This window comes from Tamandua tetradactyla, chromosome 22 (genome assembly GCF_023851605.1).
Source record: "Tamandua tetradactyla isolate mTamTet1 chromosome 22, mTamTet1.pri, whole genome shotgun sequence".
In the NCBI taxonomy this organism is placed as follows: domain Eukaryota; kingdom Metazoa; phylum Chordata; class Mammalia; order Pilosa; family Myrmecophagidae; genus Tamandua; species Tamandua tetradactyla.
In genome coordinates, this window is record NC_135348.1 from 694,686 (window position 1) to 718,320 (window position 23,635).

The 23,635-nt window shown below is 37.9% G+C and overlaps 1 long non-coding RNA gene across 2 annotated transcripts in view; it reads right to left on the reverse strand.

The window, feature by feature from the left end:
- Positions 1-11,951: 11,951 nt before the first annotated feature.
- Positions 11,952-23,635, reverse strand: part of LOC143666178 (uncharacterized) — a 42,420-nt gene continuing 30,736 nt past the window's right edge. The window contains exons 2-4 of one of the 2 annotated variants that reach the window (XR_013167445.1): positions 20,625-20,693; positions 12,239-12,320; positions 11,952-11,975 (exon numbers count right to left, since the gene is read on the reverse strand). This is a non-coding gene — a long non-coding RNA (uncharacterized LOC143666178). Of the gene's footprint in view, positions 11,976-12,234; positions 12,321-20,624; positions 20,694-23,635 lie in introns of both variants that reach the window. The other variant, XR_013167444.1, reaches the window with a different exon arrangement.

The following is a 23,635-nucleotide window of genomic DNA, read 5'->3' on the forward strand; positions in this document are numbered from 1 at the left end:
ATTTATGGAAAGCCATAACCAGAATGGTAAAGACTTCGGAGAAAGCATAGCCTGCCAATATCTTGATGTTGGACTTCGACCCTCCCAAACTGTGAGACAATAAATTCCTGCTATTTAAGCCAACCAGTTTGTGGTGTCATAGCAGCCTTGGCAGACTGAGATAGTATGGAAATTTCCAAGAAAAATGCCAAGAGCCTTTAGCAATAATCTTGGGAATTTGGGCATCATTCTTTAGGCAATGGTAAATTAGTGAAGGTTTCTACTTGGAAAATTGTAGTTCATGAAAATCGTCTTTCTAGCCATGCTTGGAACATGTGTGTGAATTTAGAGTTTGTGGTTTGCACATATTTAATGGGTCATGGAATCATGGGATCTATTTACTAAATTGCAATTAGCATACAAAAGAATAACAGACCTGAATGTAAAATATCTGAGTAGTGACCTAAATATTGTTTTATGGGACTTTCCCTTCAGTTGTACACACATGGGTTAAGTGTGTGCATGTGTGGGGATCTTGGAAAAAAGTCTAAAATCCACTGAGCAAGAGGCATTAATGAGATTCTTTACTAGATTTCTGGGTTTTATCTTTTCATACAAGAAATGGTTGTACTTCTATCAGTGAATATATTATTTTTTAATCAATATGCAAACCAGATTATTATACGCAGGAACCAGATTATGTTTTGTCTGAGACTAAACCAATTAAGTGAAGAGAATGATTGTATTCAGGCGATAGCAAAGGTTAAAAGCACCACAAATCTGAAGATCACAGGGCAGTTTTGCCTTAGACTTTATAGGGAAGAATAGATAAGTTTTCAGGGTGAGTTGCAGTTGTGATTGTTTTCCAACCAAGGGAAGTTTTAATCAGTTAGCTCTACAGGAAAGTTTATCTTGATGACTACTTAGTTTAAGGGTCTAGGAGTTCTAATCTTAGCTAATCATTTGTGAGATAAAGAACAGGAGTTGAAAAGTTGCTATCTGTTCTTGCTAACAGGTGCAGACAAAAGGAGAAGGGTCTGTGTTAGGCTTTGTCACAGATAAACAGAACAGTCATCGTAAGTCCTATGGGAGTCATGAGAAAGATTGGGCAGTGAGACTTAGCTATGTCATATGAAGAAGATGGTTCCTTACTGCACATTATTTCCTGTAACACAAGAAGTAGGGGAGGAGATTTCTTAACTGTGGCTGTTTTCCAAGAACACAGAATTTAGGCAGAGTCCATTATTGTCAATTTTCTCCTGTGAGTTGGATTCAAAGGAAGCATAGAATTAAATTTCTGGCCCATTTCCTACAAGTAACCAGCTGTAACAGCAAGCATCCGCCTAACTTCTCATCAGGCATCTTCTTTTTAATGAGGATAATTGGTACTGAAAAGGTCATTTAAAGTGAACCTACTGACATCAGGGTAACATTTATTAGGAAACAATGACAACAGAAAGTTTGAATGGGAATTTCTCATTTTGGGGCATAGTTTAAGTTTTTATTGCATAATCATAAGCTTAACCCTGCAATTCAGCTACACTTGGCAGGGGAGAATAATGTAGACCCCAAAGAACTGCAGCGAGAGCACCATGATAGGACACTGACAGCAGACCAGGGGAGATGGAATGCATTCGTGAGCTACAGAAAGAATGGCCTGGTGGCTAAGACAAAAACATAAATCAAATTGATTAGACTTGTCCCAGTCGGCAGTGATGATCTTGCTGGTCTTGCCATTCCTGGACCCAACGTGCTCCATGGCCTCCACAATATTCAAATTTTGCCAAAGTCCAGGTGTTTGTCATGCAACCATTCGGTCTCAGTGCAGATGAAAAGCATGGAACTGTTTGTGTTGGGTCTGGCATTGGCCATAGACAAGATGCCAGGACCCGTGTATTTCAGGGTGAATGTCTCATCATCAAACTCCACCCCACAGATGGACTTGCCACCATTGCTGTTCTGGCATGTGCAGTCACCACCCTGGCATATACACCAGGAATAATTCTGTGAAAACAGGAACCCTTATAACCAGGTCCTTTCTCCCCAGTGATCAGAGCACAAAAATCTTCTGCTGTATTTGGAAGGGTCTCTACCAACAGCTCAAAGGAGGCATGACTCAAAGGGCTCACCATTGAGGGCCATGTCAAAGGACACAGTGGGGTTGACCATGGCTGTCAGAAGAGACTATGGCGAGTAGCAGCATCTGCTGGGGTTGAATGGGACTTTCTCTTCAAAACAAACCAAAAATTATGAAAATGAATGTACAATATCATTCATTTAATAAAATGTAGCTTCTAGATGCAGCTACAATCTAATTTTTGAACAAAGAATAGAAGAGGTGTGGATAAATATATATATTTTGTGGGGTATGCATCACTTTTCTGAAATGTAGGATAGCTCCATATAACACTCTTGTCTTTGTGATTTTTTGATAGCACAATTTTATAGACAAAACCATTTACAAAAATATTCAAATCTTCATCAATTTTCTGAGATGTCTTTCAAGTTTTTGATTATCATTTTATCTTCTTTTATTTTTCTCTTTCACTTGGTGTTAAAATGGTTTTCTTCTTATCAAAATAGCATTTATACCATCCTCTTTTGAAGTATCTGTGTATCCCTCTCTTCTTCATTTGACAGGTGATTTAATTCTATTGCATACTCATTTGTCAGTTGTTTTGCTGGATAGATTTCAGCAGCCCTTACTCTTACCCCTCATTAGATCTGTATCTTTGTAAGATATGCAATGTCACCTTATATTTGCTATGTATTGAATTTATTGTATTGCTAGGTATTTAAAACCACCTATTGGTTCAATAGGTGGGGTGTTTGAATGAGCACAGATTTTATTGGTAAATATTGTCCTGTTATAATGGACCCTCCATACTTTATCTAAATTCTCAAGCACGAAGTCTATCAAAGAGAAAACTTCAATAATAACCACACTTTTATAGTTTTTTTAGTTTAGTTTTTTTTTTGGCATGGGCAGGCTCCCATGGAACCCGGGTCTCCAGCATGGCAAAAGAGAATTTTGTCACTGAGACACCATTGCACTGCCCTGCCCCTTTACCTTTTATGTGCTTTATTTCATTTAATTCTCCTTTCAACTCTATGAGGCAGATACAGGCTTAGTAATTTATATAATTTGCTCTAAATCACAGATTTACCAAATTCCAGGATACAAAGACAGGAATGTTGAAAAATGCTTGTGTTCTTTGTTGCAATGATATGCTAGTGTCCTTCTCCCCACCACACCAACCCACTTTTATTTTGTCTGCCTTTATTTTCCCCTTTGCCTTGATTTCTATATCTACTCATTTGATATTTAAATTTTTTTTTTTTTTTTTTTTTTTTGCTTTTTGTTTTTTGTTTTTCACATGGGCAGGCACCGGGAATCAAACCCAGGTGTCTGGCATAGCAGGTAAGAACTCTGCCTGCTGAGCTACCATGGCCAGCTCCATTCGATATTTAATTTTACATTGTTTTACCCTTTTTGCAATTTAAATCCTTTTTTAGCAATAAAGAGAAGTATATATGTATTTTTAAAATACCAAATATCTTTTTGAATGCGATCTGAAAAGGAAGTGCAGTGGTTATGAGCACAGGATCTATAGACTATGCCCAATCTCTGGTTCCTTCACTTATCAGCAGAGCAAAATAAGGCAAGGCCTAAAACATCCATTTCCTCAGTTGCAAAATATTGTAGTTAGTATTCTGTATCACATCGGGTTTTTGCTGATTGAAAGCTCTTCTGTACCTGATAAAAGGCCATAGTCTCTTAATCTATCCTTGTAGGGCAGACCTATTGCTGGGTGGAAGCTTTTGGTTGAGTTGTTTCCATGAAGATGTGACCTAGCCCATTCAAGTTAGGGTCTTAATCCTTTGCTGGAGCCCTTTAAGAAGTTCATGGAGAGAGGGAAGGTAAGATAGAAAATGCCTCAAAGAAGCAAGAAGGACCCATAGGAGCTTAAAGAGCCATTTTGAAGCCAAAACCAGGAGAGAAGGACCAGCAGATGTCACCATGTTCCTTCCCACGTGACAGAGGAAACCTGGATGCTAGCAGCCTTTCCTCAGAGATGGTATCTTCCTCTTGATGCCTTACTTTAGACATTTTCATGCCTTAGAACTATACATTTGTAACCTAATAAATCCCTATTAAAAAAAAACAGCCCATTTCTGGTATATTGCATTCTGGCAGCAAATCAAAACAGGGTTGTTTTGAGATGGAATACATATAAAATGCTTATGAATCTGCCCTTTTCATGGAAGTTAATTAGTAAGCATTTCCATCCTCATTCATCTTATTCCAACAATGAGACAGCATAGTCAATCAAAGGTGTACTGAACTGAGAAAAGCCAGACCAGTTTTATTCTAAGTCCCATTACTGTCATGTAACTTTCATTTTTCTCAATTTTTAGATTATTTAGATGAGACATGCATTCTTTTAGCATACTGAGTGGATTCCTGAAACTTTCTTTGGAAAGGCACCATCTAAATTAATTCTGTAATGACCAAGCTAAAAATATATTATCTTATTATTTTGAGGACAGACAATATATATTAATTAGGTATGCATAAATCTCAAAGGAAAGCAATATTGGTGCTAAGGTGACTAATTTTAAGGGCTTTTACAGTATCAGAAGACGTTGTCATGATGAATTTCTCAATGGACAATGGTTTGGTCGTGGTTGTTTTAGTGGATGCTCCTCTGCAGGGTCAAGAAATTTCTTTGGGCCATATGATTTTCTACAGTAACCAAACTCTGTTCTTATTTAGACTCAAATTTGCAAATAGGAATTATATTTTAAGTTACAACTTTAAATTTTAAAAGATATTTTATGGACCCAAAGAAAAGCAACATTCTTGAATGCCGCTGAAAGGTCAAGGTAGATGATGTAAGTAAATTTGGTTGGGAATCCAAATTGCCAGTGGTCTCCTTCCAGTGAAAACACGGTCAAATTAACATTGCAAAAAAAGTTACCTGGAGACTCCTATGGTAATAGGAGTATGAGTGTGAGTTCTTGGTAAGTTATTTATTTTATTAAATATTTTTATTGAGATATCTTTATTCACCATACAGTCCATCCATAGTATACAATCAATGGTAATCACAGTATCATCACATAGTTGTGTATTCATCACCATGCATCACTCCAAAAAGAAAATAAAAAGAAAAAAGCAAAAACACATCTCATACACCTTACCTCTCCCTCCCATTGACTGCTACTATTTCAATCTACCCAATTTTTTTACACCTTATCCCCCCTATTATATATCCATTTTTTGTCCTTATTTTTTACCCATCTGTCCATACCCTGGATAAAGGGAGCATTTTCACAATCGCACAGTCACATAATAAACATTATATTGTTATTCAGTCTTCTTCAAGAATCACAGCTACTGTAATACAGTTCATCAGTTTCAGGTAGTTCTCTCTAGCCACTCCAATACACTAAAAACTAAAAATGGATATCTATATAATGTGTAAGAATAACCTCCAGGATAACCTCTCAACTCAGTTTGAAATCTCAATCACTGAGACTTTATTTTGTCTCCTTTTTCTCTTCCCCTTTTGGTGAAGAAGGCTTTCTCAATCCCATGATGCCAGGTCCCAGCTCATCTCCAGGAGTCATGTCCCACATTGCTAGGGATATTTACACCCCTGAGAATCATGCCCCACATAGGGAGAAGGGCAGTGAGTTCACCTGCCAAGTTGGCTTAGAGAGAAAAGCAACAAAAGAGGTTGCTCAGCACAATTATAAGTAGACCTAGTCTATCCTTCATAGGAACAAATCTCACAGGGGTGAGTCCCAAGATAGTGGGCTCAGCCTATTGATTTGGTTGATCCCACTGCTTGAGAGAATGTCAGGAATTCCTCAGATGGGTAAGTTTAATATTTCCTCCTTTCTCCCCAGTGCCCCAGGGGGACTTTGCAAATACTCTTTTATTCTCTGCCCACATTTTATTCTACGATGTATCAGGGCATCACACTAACCTGTGCAAACCAACAAGATCTCATGCTATACTCAAGATTCCATGTAATTATTATGTTTGAATAAACCAACCATACAAGTTGTTCTAGTCTGCTAGCTGCTGGAATGCAATATACCAGAAACAGAATGGCTTTTTAAAGGAGGAATTTAAGAAGTTGCTAGTTTATAGTTCTAAGGCTGAGAAAGTGTCCTAATTAAGACAAGTATACAGAAATATCCAATCTAAGGAATCCAGGGAAAGATACCTTGGTTCAAGAAGGCTGATGAAGTTCAGGGCTTCTTTCTCAAGTGGAAGGGCACATGGCGAACACAGAGTTTCTCTCTCATCTGGAAAGGCACATGGTGAACACAGTCAGGGTTCCCCTCTCAACTGGAAGGGCACATGGAGAACATGGCATCATCTGCTAGCCTCTTCTCCTGGCTTCTTGTTTCATGAAGCTCCCTGGGAGGCATTTTTCATCTTCATCTCCAAAGGCTGCTGGCTGGTGGACTCTGCTTCATGGTGCTACAGCATTCTCTGCTCTTTCTTAATCTCCCACTCTCCAAAATGTTTACTGTTTTATAGGACTCCAGTAAACCAATCAAGACCAACACAAATGGGTTCAGACATTTCGTCACCTAATCCAGTTTAACAACCACTCTTGATTAAATCACATCTCCAGGGAGATGATCTGATGACAGTTTCAAACATACAGTATTGAATAAGGATTCTTCTGCCTTTATGTAATGGGATTTAGATTAAAACATGCTTTTTCTAGGGGACATACATCCTTTCAAACCAGTACACAAGTTAAATTAGATAATATGCTACCAAAATATAAATTTTGCACTAAATGAACATCTCTCCTTTTGGCCTCACACAGAAGCTGAAGTTTTAAAATATAGACCATATTATCCTTTACCCTCTATTATGATTTACCTTAGTCCTATCCAGATCAGCTTCATTAAAATCTCACTGGAAGTCTGATCATTTTTTCAACTTTTTTAACAGTTGCTGCGTGGGTTACTGCTGACTTTCATAGCTTCAGATCTCTGACTCTGAATTATTATTAATACTACATTTTCTTGGCATATCTCAGTGTTTTCACATAATTTAAATACTCTTTTCTATGCAATTATACTGAGATATATTCACATACCACATAATCATCAAAGTGTACAATCAATAGTTCACAATATCATCATATAGTTGTGCATTCATCACCACATTAAATTTTTAACATTTTCATTACATATAAAATACATATACGAATAAAAATAAAAATGAAAAAGAACACCCAAAACATCCTGTGCCCCTTATCCTCCTCTATTATTTATTTTTGTTAATTTTTTCAGGACTTTTAATTATTATTTATTTATTTTTATCCTTTTTTTTTTTTTTTACTCATCTGTCCATACACTGGAAAAAGGGAGATTTTTTTGTTTGTTTGTTTTTACATGCACCCTGTTTTAGATTTGATTTGCTAGTAGTTGGATTCTATTTGCTAGTATCCTTTTATAAAGTCATAGACTAAGAGCATCAAAGAAAATTTTTAATAAGAAATGAGATATTGGATTTTTAAACCATTAAGAATTGCAGACATATTGTAATACTAGAACTTCTGATTTTTGAAGAATGGCTATTAACTCTTCTAAATGAATAATTATTTTCTTAAATTTAAGTCCCCCCACTCTTAACATTTGTGGGATCTGAGGCAAGAGTACAGTAGAGGTCTGTGGCCCCTTATCCTGCCACCTCTGCCTCTGCCCTGAACCATGCGAGGTTTTGCTTTCAGATATGTGGACACTTTAGCCATGTATCCAAGTTCCCGCTAACCTCATACACGTTGATGAATTGCCTGTCCAGTGTCTTGTCTCATCCTCTGGTGCATTGTCAACACCAGGAAATTTGTTAGAAATGGAGATTCTCAAGCCCCACCCAGACCTCGTGATTTACAGTCTACTTTTCCAAAAAAATCCCTAGGTGATCTATTTGGCATTAAAGATCAAGGACAGGGACCTCTATCTCCTACTTCTAAGGGTAGTGCCATTAAAATCCTCAGTTCCTCTCTTGGCCTCTGAAAGGATTGAGAAGATTCTGGGCAATGATCAGTTCTCCCTAATTTCTTGTTGGACTTATGTACATTTCAAATTACAGTTGATTTTCCATAGCATATAGATATTTGGAGACTTAATTTTCCAGTTTGCTAATTTCCTTAAGCTATTCTTTTATTTAGAATCCAACCCACCCAACTCATTCTTCTCTGTCAATGTTAAATTGCACCAACATGGCCACCACTTCTGTGAAGCCATTCTTAGTGCCCAAGGAGATCTTCTCATTCGGACTCCACTATCCTTAGGAAGAGCTTCTGGTAAACCATTTACTGAACTCTGCTCTTGCTACACAATTGAATCCTCCACTAGATGGGCAGTTCCCTGAGGGTAGAAACTGAGTCCTACTCATCTTCCAGTCCTCCACTGCTCAAAGATTGACTCCATTAACTTTTCCATGTGAAATTATATTTGGATCTTTCATTTTTATTTTTAGAGATTTCTGCAATTCTCTACCAGTAGTAAGAATGGAGTGGTACTAATAGGTCTTATCATATTTATAAATGTCTACACCTTTCATAATCTCTTGTGAAATTGTGCTTATGTCTGACCTGATGTTCGTGAGGAAAAACAAATACTAAGCTAAAGGTATTTTTTTTATAAATGGGAATCCTTGAGCAGCTAGTTCTAATTCTGTCAATGATTTACCCTGCTGACATAATAGTATTCAAATGGAGGAGCGTTAGCCAGGAAAATGAACATTAGATACAGGAGGAATTGAGCTGGAGGAAAACCAATATATGATGGATGGAATATGAAAATTTAAAGAACAGTTACATTCTTATAATTAGTCTAATCCTTTAGTCCATGATGTTCATGGATTATTATTAGGGGGCTGTTCTAATTTGCTAGCTGCCAGAATGTCATATAACAGAAACAGAATGGCTTTTTAAAAAGGGGAATTTAGTAAGTTGCTAGTTTACAGTTTTAAGGCTGAGAAAATGTCCCAATTAAAACAAGTTCTATAGAAATGTCCAATCAAAGGTATCCAGGAAAAGGTACCTTGGTTCAAGAAGGCCAATGAAGTTCAGGGTTACTCTGTCAAGTGAGAAGGCACATGATGAACACAGTCAGGGTTTCTCTCTCATCTGGAAGGGTACATGGTGAACACAGCGTCATCTGCTAGCTTTCTCTCCTGGCTTCCTGTTTCATGAAGTTCCCCAGAAGGCGTTTTCCTTTTTCATCTCCAAAGGTCGCTGGCTCGTGGACTCTCAGCTTCATGGTGATGCAGCATTCTCTGCTCTTTCCGTATCTCTCATTTTCCAAAATGATTCCTCTTTTATAGGATTTCAGTAAACCAATCCAAACTCACCCAAATGGGGAGAGACACATCTCCCCTAATTCAGCTTAACAACCACTCTTGATTAGATTACATCTCCAGGGAAACGATCTAATTACATACAGTATTGAATAGGGATTATTCTGCCTCTACGAAACGGGATTTTGATTAAAACATGGCTTTTCTAGGGTACACACATCCTTTCAAACCAACACATTCCACCTTCTGGACCCTAAAAAAGACATGTTTTCCCCATATACAAAATACATTCATTCCATAACAATATCAGAAATCCTTAAACCATTTCAGTTGCAATACACATGAGATACAAAGTTAGAAATGTACATACTCCTATCAAAGTTAGTAACAGGCATAGTCTGTTCTAAGGCAAAATTATCCTCTGGCTCTGGACCTATAAAAACTCAGAACAAGTTATTTGCTGCCAACATACAAAGGAGGGACATTCATAGAATACATGTACCCATTTCCATAGGGAGGAAGGAACACAGGGATCGCTGGACCCATAGAATTTCGACAACCCTCCAGGCAAAGTCCATGAAGATTTCAAAGTCTGAGAATCATTTATCTTCAGGGCTTCTGAAAGCAGCAGTCCCACCCTTTCGAAGGGCCTACACAGAGCCCTGCCTCTCTCCAAACGCAACCTTGGGGGACACTGGGGAGACCACCATTTTCTCAGCTCCACCCTCTACAAGCATCGGGGCTGCACCTGGGCTCTCTGCCTTCTCCAGGGCACACACTCAACCCCTCCATGTGGTGGCAGCCAGGCTCTCCCCAACCCCCAGGGAATGTGCTTCACCCTCTCCATGTGCATGGGTGTGTCCGCTCTCCTAGCCTGAGGTTTCTTGACTTCACATCTCATCCTCCATGGTTCTGCCTCTGAGGTTATTTTTCTTCCAATGTGTCTCTTCTCTGTCCCTCTCAGTCTTGACTGACAATGGTTTTCTTTATACAAATCCCTCAGCACTCTTGCTGGCTTTCTATGCAGTAGCCTTGGATCATGCCCATCAGACATAAGGAGTTTCCACAAATCTTCCTGGATAGCTCCATGTCCAACCCTGGCTTGCTCTGAAATGGCTGGTTGGTTCCTCATTTGGTTAAAGCCTCAAATGGGGCACTATTTTCTGGGGTCTCTCTTTCTGGAGGCCCAGAATTTTCTAGAACTTCAATTTCTATTATCTTTGTTCCCAAGAGTTCAGTTTTCAGCTTATCTCTTTCCTATCTTCCTTCCATGTGAGAGAAATGCATTACAATCTTGGTAAAGTCACTGCTATTTGGGGTTTCACTCTTTTTCATAGCCAAACTCATTTCAAACTAATGCAATGTAAACAATTTGTGGAGCAGGGAAAGGCTTTGTGGGCTCAGATTAAGTTTCCCAATTTGTATGTCAACATGACTTGCAATGTCTATTTACTGAGACCTTCTGTTTTTCAATTCTATAAGTATTACATACCTACATGGCAGATCATATATTTCATAGAGAGTACTTCTTTTATTTCCAAGAGTAGATAGGGGATGGAAGGTCAAGAAACACAATTTGTTTTTCATGGTTTTATCTTATCCTTTATTAATATATATAATTTTCTTGACATATACTTACCTATTTATTTACATACACACACACAATTTAAAGTTTTAGTCTCTAGCATTGCTCTCCTGATTATCATAAAGTCTGTATGAAAATTGGTGGGCCCTGAATTACACTGAAATATCAAGTACAAATCTTTAAATTTTAACTTCTGATGTTAACAATTGCTATTATTGGCAATAATCAATATATCTAGTGTATAGGTTTTAAAAGTATTCCCACATATTTTTCAAATTTAGGGGCTTTGATGAGAACACATTTTAAGAATTCTAATCATTTGTCTTCTATATGCATAGTTGAATAAACATACATATACACACACACCATATATAATATAATGAAATTTGTTTCCTGTGAATTTGTTTTTAGCCTGTAAAAAGTTGTTTTTAAAAGTTTTTTATAATATTTATAAATTTTATAATACTTATACATTTTAATTTCCAATTGGGGATAAGAATGGGGTGGTGGTAAAATGGTAAAAGGAGAAGTATATATATATATACTTTTATACTAGATATATATATATATTTATATATAAAAGTATACATACTTTTATACTAGATATAATCATATATATATATATTAGATTCAGGACATAAGACCTGCCAAATTCTGGGATTTTCAGTTATGTAATTGTCTTCTATTTCCAAATCTTTCTGGATGGGTAGTGGTAAAGGGACATGGTAGCTATTTCAGGCTATTTAATATGCAAACACCTTTCCCCCCTCTCTGTCTCAGATACACACACACACACACACACACACACACACACACACACATATGCACATGCAAGCATAGTACAGCACAGAAACCAAGCCAAACCATACAAAAAGTTCATTGGAAGGGGAAAGGAGATAGAAAATAAACCCTAAGACCTTGCTTTTATGTTTACCTTCGTTCCTCTCATCCAGGTTAGTGTAGATGGAAGCCAGGGTGAATAATGAAAAGATAATAAATGCCAATAAAATGAATGCTGTTTCCAGGTTGGTGAATGGAAGCTCCATGAATCATTGGAAACTTCTTCACCTACAATATAAAACAAACATTGTCTGCTATGCTCTAATACAGAGTTCATTCAACACTTATCTAGTTTAGAATCAAACACTTTTGAGATTTACAACAACTTGTTAAAATACTTCTGTGCATTCAAAGGAATGCATTGGGTACTGGCAAAAATAGTGTATGCTCTCATTTTTTGAAATTTAGCATAACTGAACTTACACCTTCACTATGTAGGTTGGATGAGAACATGGAAGTCTGAAGAGCAGCGCCAATGTGTATTTACCTACCTGTGATGGGTTAAGTTCATGTGTCAACTTGGCAAGGTGAAGGAGCCCAGATGTCTGGTCAAGCAAGCACTGGCCTGACTTACTGTAAGGGAATTCCATGGATTTAAACCATTAGTAGGTTGATTGTATCTATGGCTGATTGCATCTATAGTCAACTAAGGGAAGTGTCTTCCCCAATGAGAGAGAATTAATCCAATCAGTTGAGATCTTTGAAAGGGGAGGTGATAAAATCAGTATCCAAAAAAGAATTTTCATTTCTGCATCAGCCAAACAGCCTCTCTTGAAGATTCCTTAGAGACCTTCATTGGAATCGTCAGCTTCCAGCCCACCCTACAGAATTTGGACTCATGCATCCTCACAGTTGTGTGAGACAGTTTTATAAAATCTCACATTCACAGTTATCTCCATGGATAATCAAAAAAACTTCTATCCAGCAATATTGAATGAGGATTAAAGTACATGGCTTTTCTGGGGTCCACAAACCAGCACACCATCCCATTTTCACTATCTTGCAATGTTGACATTCATTTGTTCTCTCACATGCAAAAATGCTTTTATATTTGCACATTTAATCACCATCATTGTCCACTCTAGGCATTCCTAAGTTATACCATCTCAATCTTTATCCTCTATTTTTCTTTCTGGTGTCATACATGCCCCCAACCCTTCTCCCTCAACCATACTCATATTCTGCTTCATTAAGTGTACTCACATTGTTGAGCTACCATCAGGTAGTATTGTGCTATCCATGTCTGAATATTTGCAATCAGTCGTGTTGTGCATTCTGTATTCCCTCAGCAACAAATGCCCAATCTCTACCCTCCTTCTATCTCCTAATAACCTGCTTACTTTTTAAAGAAATATTTTTATTGATAAATCTTCACACACATACATTCCATACATGGTGTACAATCAATGGCTCACAAGATCATCACATAGTTGTGTATTCATCACCATAATCATTTTTTAGAACATTTGCATCACTCCAGAAAAAGAAATGAAAAGATAAAAGAAAAAAATCATACATACCATACCCTTTACCCTTCTCTTTCATTGACCACTAGTATTTCCACCTACTCAATTTATTTTACTCCTTATTGCCCCTAATATTTATTTATGTGTGTCCATATTTTTTTACTCAAATGTCCATACCCTAGATAAAAGAAGCACCAGACACAAGGTTTTCACAATCACATAGTCTCATTCTAAAATTCTATCTTATACGGTTGTCTTCAAGAAGCAAGGCTATTGGAACACAGCTCAAGAGTTTCAGGTACTTCTCACCAGCCACTCCAATACACCATAAACTAAAAAAGAATATCTATATAATGCATGAGAATAACCTCCAGGATAACCTTTTGACTTTGAAATCTCTCAGACACTGAAACTTTATTTTATCTCATTTCTCTCTCCCCCCCTTGGGTCAAGAAGGTTTTCTCAATCCCTGGATCCTAGGTCAAGGGAGAGCAGTTAGTTTGTCTGACAAGTTGGCTTACAGATAAAGGCCACATCTAAACAAAGGAGGTTCTTTGGGGATGACTCTTGGGCCTAATTTTAAGTGAGCTTAGCCTATCCTTTGAAGGAACAAGTCCCATAGGAGTGAACCCCAAGATTAAGATTTCAACTTATTGATTTGGTTGTACCCACTGCTTAAAATATCAAAAATTCTCCAAATGAGGAAGTTGAATATTTCCTTCTTTCTCCCCAGTCCCCCAAGGGGACTTCGTAAATACTTTTCTATTCACTACCCAAATTACTTTGGGATATATAGGAGCATCACACTAACCTAGACAAACCAACAAAATCTCACACCCTATTCAAGAGTCCATGTACTTAAGATGTTCAACTAAATTGACAATACAAGTTAGATTAGGGAATGCACTACCTAAAATATAAACTTTACACCCAATAAATATCTCCCTTTGGTCTCACACAGAAGTTGAAGTTTTAGAATATGGACAATATCATCCTTTATCTTGTATTATGATATACCCTAGCCCTATTCAGTTGAATGTGTATGTGTTGGTTTTTTTTTTAACTTGAGCATGTCCTCAAAGAAGCTGTAAATTAATTTTATTAAATAATGATTCTTCTATACTTGACTGTTAATAAAATAGGAAGTGCGCTTCAAGTTCTTTTGCTGCCTACCAAAGTACAATGGCTGCCTGGAAGAAAAGCAGTTGTGCCACTGTTTGAGTTGTAAGCTAAAAATCCTTTTGTTTTTTCCATAGGACAGCATTTCTATGTATTCTGCTGTATAGAAAGAACAACTGACAGACAAGCTATGGAGCTGGCTGCTATTTTCTTGAAACCCAACTGAGTTTCACTTAGTTACTTTGATGGAAAACAGCTGACAATATTTGTTGCCAATGATAAAGCTTGAGCTTTCAAACAAAAATTAGCATTTTGGCAAACTTGTATCTGCCACTGTGACTCTGACAGTTTCTCAGTACTTAGAGAATTTTTTTCTGTGTAATATAACATGTATACAAAGCAAAGAAAGAAAAAAGCAAGGTTTCAAAGCACTCTTCAACACATAATTACAGGACAGATTCAAGAGTTTGTCATGGGATACAATACCAACACCTCAGATTTTTCCTTCTAGCTGATCCATAATATAGGAGGATAGAAGGAATCACTATTTCCTTTATCATCACAATTGACTTTTTTCTTTTTTTGTGAAAATAACATATATACAAAAAAGCAATAAATTTCAAAGCACACCACAATAATTAGTTATAGAATAGATTTCAGAGTTTGGTATGGGTTACAATTCCATAATTTTAGGTTTTTACTTCTAGCTGCTCTCAGATACTGGAGACTAAAAGAAATGTCAATATAATGATTCAGCAATCATACTCATTTGTTAAACTCTACCTTCTCTATGTAACTCCTCCATCACTTTTTTTTTTTTTTTTTTTTAAAGGAAAGACAGAGAGAAGGAAGGAAGGATAGAAGGAAGAAAGGGAAACATTTTCTTGTTTTTATTGTATTCTGTTTCTCCGTTTTTGTTACATGGGCTGGGGCCGGGAATCGAACCGAGGTCCTCCGGCATAGCAGGCAAGCACTTTGCCCGCTGAGCCACCGCGGCCCGCCCCCTCCATCACTTTTGATCTTTCTCCCACTCTTTAGGAGTATTTGGGCTATGCCCATCCTAATTTTTTCATGTTGGAAAGGGCTGTCAATAACATGGGGTAGGGAGATGGAACTAGGTGATACTCCAGAGAGGCTGGGCCCTCTAGGTTTCAGGACTTATCTCATCCAGGGACCCACCTTAGGTTACAGGTTTCTGGAAAGTTATCCTAGTGCACGGAACCTTTGTAAAATCTTATATGTTGCCATAGATTTTCTTTACAATTGGTTGAAATGGTTTTGGTTAGGGTTTGGCAAGTTATGATAGGTAGCAATGTCTAACTGAAGCTTGCAATTAGCTTCTCTCCTCTGTTAGAACTCTTTCAGCCACTGATACCTTATTTGTTACACTTCTTTCCCCCCTTTTAGTCAGGATGGCATTGTTGATCCCACCATGCCAGGGTGAGACTCTCATCCCTGGGTGAATGTGTTTTACAATGCCCTCACTAGGCCCTCTAAATTGAGAGAAAAAATATGAGGTGAAAATTGTATTTGCTTTCTTTTTTAATTGCATTCTTCAGCATTCCATGGCAGAAGAGATGTGGGTGAAGGGAATAATGAGTTCTTAGATATCTACTAGTTTTGAACAGGTTTCTAGCATTTTTTTATTTGGACATTGAAAAAAATTTTGATAATGAAGTTTGGGGGATGTTGTTCATGGTCTGTCGTTGAGAATTATCTAAGAACACTTAAGAATTGAGGTACAATGTTTTGTATTTATCTATTAAGTCTAGTCCATTTATCATAGTATTCAAGTTCTCTATTTCCTTATTTATCTCCTTTCTAGATGTTCTGTCTATTGATGAGAGTGGTATATTGAAGTCTTCAATTATTATTGTAGAGACATTTGTTTCTCCCTTCAGTTTTACCAGTCTTTGCCTCATGTACTTTAGGGCACCTTGGTTAGGTGCATAAAAATTGTATTGTTATTTCTTCTTGGTGAATAGCCCTTTTTATTACTATATAGTGTAATTTTTGTCTTTCGTTTATTTTTAAAGTCTAATTTTTCACTTAAAGTCTATTTTGTCCAATATTAGTTTAACTACTCCAGTTCTTTTTGCTTACTATTTGCATGGGATATCTTTTTCCAACCTTTCGGTTTCGTCCTATCTGTGTCCTTGGGTCTGAGATAAGTCTCCTGGAGACAACATTTAGTTGGATCATACATTTTTATCCATTCTGCCAATCTTTGCTTTTTGATTCATCCATTTTATCCTTTGGCTTTGATATGTCATATCTTTTGTTGTTGTTGTTGTTTGCTCTTTTTTTACCCATTTAGTTACTCTGACTGATATTCTTCATTTCTGCACTCTACTTCAGGCTTCTCTCATCTGTTATTTTCCTTTCAGCCTGAAGAACTTCCTTTAGTATTACTTGAGAGGCAAGTCTCTGATTGATGAACTCTCTTGGTTTCTGTTTATCTTTGACTATTATTATTGCTCCCTCATTTTTGAAGCACAATAAAGTTTTGCCAATAAAGAATTTTTGGATGTCAGTTTTTCTCTTTCAGTATCTTAAATATATTTTACCTTCCTTCTTGCCTTCTATGTTTCTGATGAGAAATCAACACTTATCCTTATTGTGTTTCTTTTGTATATGACAGATCTCCTTTCTCTTGTTGCTTTCAGGATTTTCTCCTCATCTCTGGCGTTTTACATTCTGATTCATATGTGTCTCAGTATTGGTCTGTTAGGATTTACTCTGTTTGGAGTATGTTGTGCTTTTCATTTGTATATTTATGTTCTTCAAAAGAATTGGGAAATTTTCAGCCATTAGTTCCTCAAAATCCTTTCTGCTCCCTTATCCTATGCTGCTCCTTCTGTAACACTATGATGCATGTTCGTGCATCAAATTCCTGAGAGCCTGCTCAAATTTCCCCTTTATTTTCTCTACCTGTTCTTCTGTCTGTACGATTTCAATTGTCCTTTCTTCTAGTTCATTGATTCTCTCTATTGCCTGTTCAAATCTGCTGTTGTATGCCTCTAGTGTATTTTTAATCTTTTCTATTGCATCCTTCATTCCCATCATTTCTGTTGTGTTTCTTTTTTATGTTTTCAAATTCTTCTTTGTGCTTATACAGAGTCTTCTTAATATTTCTTAACTCTTTAGCCAATTTCCTTCATCTCCTTGAATTGAGTTAGGAGATTTTTGATTAGTTATTCCAAATTCTGTGTCTCCTCTGAAGTTTTAATTTGGTCTTTTCATTGAGCCATATATTCCTGTTTCTTAGTATGGTTTATAACTTTTTTTGCTGGTGCCTAGGCATCTGATGATCTTGATGAGTTTACTCTGGAGGCTGGTTTCTCTCTCTTGCCTAGGGCTTTCTTATCAGTTGAATTTGTGCTAAAGCACTTCTTTGACACTTGTATGACTTACTATAGAGTTTTAGAATAGCTTGTACGTAAGTGATTATAGTTTTTCAGCTCTTATTCATCTGATTCTTGCCCTGGATATATGGTACTACTTTTAAGATTGCACCACTTGGGCAACTGTTTCACCCCCAGAGGAAAACTGCCTTCCCCTATTCATTCTCTAGGAATGCTGCTCTGTTATACTTGGTTTTGCTTTCTTATTTTTTAGGTGCATAGTCCAGGTATCGAACCTGGTTCTCCCTCATGGAAGTGGTTCCACCACTGAACCACCCATGCATCCTCTGGTCCCATGCACACTGCTGTCCAATCAAAAAATCCTATTTTTGATTTGCCTTAATAGTTTTTTTTTTTTAGCAGTCTTTTTTATCACCTATAGCTGATTTTGCCTAAAGGCCATTTTCAGGGAGAAGGGTCACCTTCATCCATTCAGGAGCTTCCCCCATATTTTCCAGGCGAAACAGGGCCAGAGACCCATGAAGAGGGTGAAATTAGTTCCAAAGTGCGCTGGGGAGGAGATCTTGAAGGATGCCAAGCTTGGATTTGATGGCTCCCCTAACCTGTGTTTTCCCGGCCTGTCCAGCAGATGGTCATTTCAGCAAAATGTTCCCCACAGTCCTATAGTGGTACTGTACTTTTAAGTCTCAATCAACTTCACCCCTGTTGAGGTATGGTTGAAACAGGGGCTGCCAACCACTTTTGTCCAGAGTGAGTTAAAACCCTAACACAGAGCCAGGAGCCAGGCAACCTGAAATTGCTAATCAAAAACTATGAACAATGCTGGGTTGTGTCACACACATACCTTCCCCCCTTTACTTGGGGAAGAGCTGCCCTTCGGCAAACTGTTTCCTGAAGCCCCGAGAAAGCACTATGTCTCTAAGTCCCCCTGCCTCCCCACTTCCGTCCCTGTTGGGAGTGGGGTTGACACAGAGGCTGTCAGCTTCTCTTTTGTCCTGGGCTGGTTGAAACTGTAGCGGCCCTCAGAGCCAGAATCCAGCTTTCTGGATTCACTAACCGAAAGCTGCAATCAGTGCTCAGCCATGCTGACCCCCTTCTTGGGAAGAAGATTTTATTTCCAGTTTGGAACTGGATCCTCGGGCAGCCTGCCATGAGACTGAGGGAGGCGCACAAGCCTTAGCTGCACAAAGAGCTCTGCTCACATCTCTTCCTTGCAGGTTACCAGTCTCTTCCTTCTGTTCTTCCATGGATGGTTTACCACGTTCTTCTAATCCCCAGTGCCCCCAAACATTTGTCCCAGACAATTCCTGGCTGTTTACTAGCTGCCCCGGAGGATTAACTGAGTTTGAAGCTCCCTACTCTGCTATCTTACCCAGACTTGCTCATTATTCTTTTAACGCAGAATAATATTCTGTTATGTGGCTGTGCCAGTTTGTTTATCCATTCACTTATTGAAGGGCATATTGGTTGTTTCCAGTTTGGGGTGATTATGAACAAAGCCGCTATAAACATTCATGTGCAGGTTTTTGTGTGGTCATAAGTTTTAAACTCAATTGGGTAAATAGCTAGAAATATGATTTTGGTTCATTTGGTAAGACCATGCTTTGCTTTGTAAGAAACTGCCACACTGCTGTCCAAAGCGGCTGTGCAATCTCATGAGGCATCAGTGAGCATCTTGTTGCTGCCTGCCCTCACCAGAATTTGGTATTGTTAGGTTTTTGGATTTTAACCATTTGAAAAGAGTGTCATGATATCACATTGTTTTAATTTGTAATTCCCTAATGCCAGATAATACTGAGTATCTTTTGATAAGCTCATTTGCCATCTGTGTATCTTCTTTGGTGAAGTGTCTGTTCAAATTTCTTGCCCATTTTTTTATTGGGTTATTTATCTTCTTACTGTTGAGTTTTAGGAGTTTTGTGTGTATTTCAGATATAAGACCTTCATTAGATGTGTTTTACAAATAGTTTCTTCTATTCTATGAGCTGCCTTTTCATCCTCACAACAGTGTCTTTTAAAGAATAATTTTTAATTTTAATGAAGCCCAACTTATCAATATTTTCTTTTATGGGTTGTGTTTTGATACTGTATCTAAAAACTCATCACAAACCCAATATCACCTAGACTTTCTCCTATGCCATCTTCTAGAAGTTTTATATTTTTGTATTTTATATTTATGTCTAAGATCCATTTTGAATTAATTTTTATAAAATGTATAAGGCCTGTACCTAAGTTCACTTTTTTTGCATATGAAGATCCAATTGCTCAAGCACCATGTTTTTTCTGTAGGATGCCAGAATGTGATATGCCAGAAATGGAACAGCATTTAGAAGTGGAAATTTATTAAGTTGTAAGTTTATAGTTCTAAGGCCATGAAAATGTCCAAACTAAGACATCCAGGAAAAGATACCTTGATGCAAGAAAGGCTTTATGAGTCCAGAACTCCTTTGTCAGCTGGAAAGGCACATGGCCACATCAGCTAGCTTTCTCTCCTGGCTTCTCATTTCATACAGATTCCCTGGGGGTCTCCTTCTTCTGCATCTCCAAACATCTCCTCAGCACTAAACCTTTTTCTAAAGTGGTTCCTTCTTAAAGGGCTCCAGTAAGCAACTTCACCTTGAATGGGTGGAGACACATCTCCATGGAAACAATCTAATCAAAGTTACCACCCACAACTGGGTGGGCCATATCTCCATGGAAACAATAAAATGGTTCCACCCAGCACTATTGAATGAGGACTAAAGGACATGGCTTTTCTGGACGTATATAATAGCTTCAGATTGGCACATTCCAACCTTTGGATCCCCAAAAGACATGTTCTTTCCATATTCAAAATACATTCATTCCATAGCAATACCAGGAAGCCTTAAACTATTTCGGTAACAACACAAATACAATACAAAGTCAGAAACAGTACAAAATCTCACCAAAGGGGGTGCAAGGGTAGTTCAGTGGTAGAATTCTTGCTTGCCATGTGGGAGGCCTGGGTTTGATTCCTGGTCCGTGCAGTTTCCAAAAAAACCCAAACAAACAAAAACAAACAAACAGAAAAATTGAACAAATGGTGCTGTAATAACAGGATACTCACATGGACAAATAATGAATGTGACCTGCCATATAGCATGTAAAAAAAAATAGAATCTTATCAAAGTCTGTTACAAGCATGGTCTGTCCTAAGGCAAAAGTTTTTCTTCTGGGTTTGGATCTGTGAAAGTCAGAACAAGTTTTCAGCTGCCAACATACAAAGAAGGGACTGTCATAGGATACAAATTTCCATTCCCATAGGGAGAAATTGCAGGAACATAAAGGTCACTGCACTGAGAGAGTTCGAAAACCTACAGGACAAACTCCATTGACTTCAAAGTCTGAGCATCATTTATTCTTGGGGCTTTAGAAAGTGACAATCTCACCCTTTCCAAGGGTTTATGCTCTCTCCAAACACTGGAGTAGTTGCAACCTTGGGGGACATTGAGAAGACAACCTTTTTCTTGGTTCCACCCTTTCCAAGCTTTGGGGCAGCATCCAGGATCTCTGCCATCTCTGGAGCACACTCTCAACCTCTTCAGAACAATAGGGTGGCAGCCAGACTCCCCCCAATCCCTGGATTATGTGCTCCACATTGCCAATGCCTGGGTGGCACAACTCTTCCTGAGCAGTGAAGTGAAAGGCCCACCTTCTGCTTCCAGAGCAAACTCACCCTCTCCACAGGTATGGATGGGTCAGCTTTCCTGGCCTAAGATTTCCTGACTCCAGAACTTAGTTAGCATCCAAGGTTCTGTCTGAAGCCATTTTTCCTTAATTTGTCCCTTTTTTGTCCCCTTTAGTTCAGACTGGCAGTGGTTGTGTTTATAAAGATCCTACAACACTCTTGTTGGTTTTCTAGGCAGTGCACTGGAATCATGACCACCAGACAAGAGGACTTTCCACAAATCCTTCCTGGATAACTCCATCTCAAATCTTCACTTGTTCTGAAATGGCTGACTGGTTCCATGTTTGGTTAAATCCTCACGTAAGGCACTATTCTCTGTGGTCTCCCTTTCTGGAAGCCTGGAATTTTCCAGGCCATCAATTTCTGGTTTCTTTGTATCCAAGAGTTCAGTACTTAGCTTATGTTTTTCTGTCACATTTCACAGTAAGCTGCAAGGAGAAACCAAGCTGTACTTTCCACATTTAATTTGGAAATCTCTTCTGCTAAATATCCAAGTTCATAGCTTTTAAAATCTGCCTTCCATCTAAAACTAGTAGTTAATTTTGCAAGATTACTGTGCTGGTTTGAAAGGCTGTATGTCCCCTAGAAAACCCATGTTTTAATCAAAATCCCATTTCATAAAGGCAGAATAAACTCTATTCAATACTGTATGTAATTAGATCATCTCCCTGGAAATGTAACCAAATCAAGAATGGTTGTTAAGCTGGATTAGGTGACGACATGTCTCTACCCATTTGGGTGGGTCTTGATTAGTTTCTGGAATCCTATAAAAGAGGAAACATTTTGGAGAATGAGAGATTTAGAAAGAGCATTGAATGCTGTAGCACCACAAAGCAGAGTCCACCAGCCAGTGACCTTTGGAGATGAAGAAGGAAAATGCCTCCCGGGAGCTTCATGAAACCGGAAGCCAGGAGAGAAAGCTAGCAGATGACACCATGTTTGCCATGTGCCTCCTCACTTGAGAGAGAAACCCTGAACTTCATCGGCCTTCTTGAATCAAGGTATCTTTCCTTGGATGCCTATTATTGGACATTTCTATAGACATGTTTAATCGAGACAATTTTTCAGCCTTAGAACTGTAAACTAGCAACTTCTTAAATTCCCCTTTTTAAAAGCCATCCTGTTTCTGTTATATTGCATTCTGGCCGTTAGCAAACTAGAGCAATTATCTAGCATTTTAAAACAAGGGTCACCTTCCTTCCAGTTTGCAATAACACATTGTTCTAGTTTGCTAACTGTCAGAATGATAGTTCTAAGGTTGTGAAAATGTCCCAGTTAAAACAAGTCTATAAAAATGTCCAAATTAAGTCACAATGGCTAATGAAGTTCACAGTTTCTCTTTCAGTTGGAAAAACACTCAATGAACATGGTAATATCTGCTAGCTTTCTCTCCAGGCTTTTTGTTTCATGAAGCTCTCCTGGGGGCATAGTCCTTCTTTATCTTCAGAGGTCTCTGGCTGCATGGCCTCTTGTGCTTTTCATGGCTCAGTTGCTGTAAAGGTTTTTCCAAAATGGTTCCCTCTTAAAGGGCTCCAGTAAGCAATCTCATCTTCAATAGGTGGAGACACACCTCCATGGAAATCATCTAATCAAAAGTTATCACCCACAATTGGGTAGGTCACATCTCCATGAGAAGAGTAAAAAAGATCCCGCCCAGCAAAATTGAATGAGTATTGAAGGACATGCATCTTCTGGGAGTATATAATAGCTTCAAAATGGCACAAACCATTTCTTAAAAGGAGTGCCCTTTTTCCTTTTCTCCTTTGCCAATAATTATTTGGCTACATTTGTATGGTTCTATTTCTGGACTCTGTTATTTTCCAAAAATTTCTCTCTGTTTTTTGCAATTTTATTGAGATATATTCACAAACCATACAAACTATCCAACATACACAATCAAAGGCTCACACACAGTATAACCACATAGTTATTTATACATTCCCATATCAATTTTAGAACATTTTTATTATTCCAGAAAAGAAACAAGAATAAAAAAAATAAATCTCCAATCCTCTCTTACCCCTAATCAACCCCTATTGCTGACCCATAATGTTGGTGTTGTGCATTTGTTATTGTTGATGAAAGAATATTAAAATATTACTGTTAACTGTAATCTATAGTTTGCAATAGGTACATTTCCCCCATATATCTCTTTATTATTAACTCCTTGTAATAGTGTCATACTTTTGTTCTAGTGCATGAAATAATTTCTTAGTATTTTTTTTATAT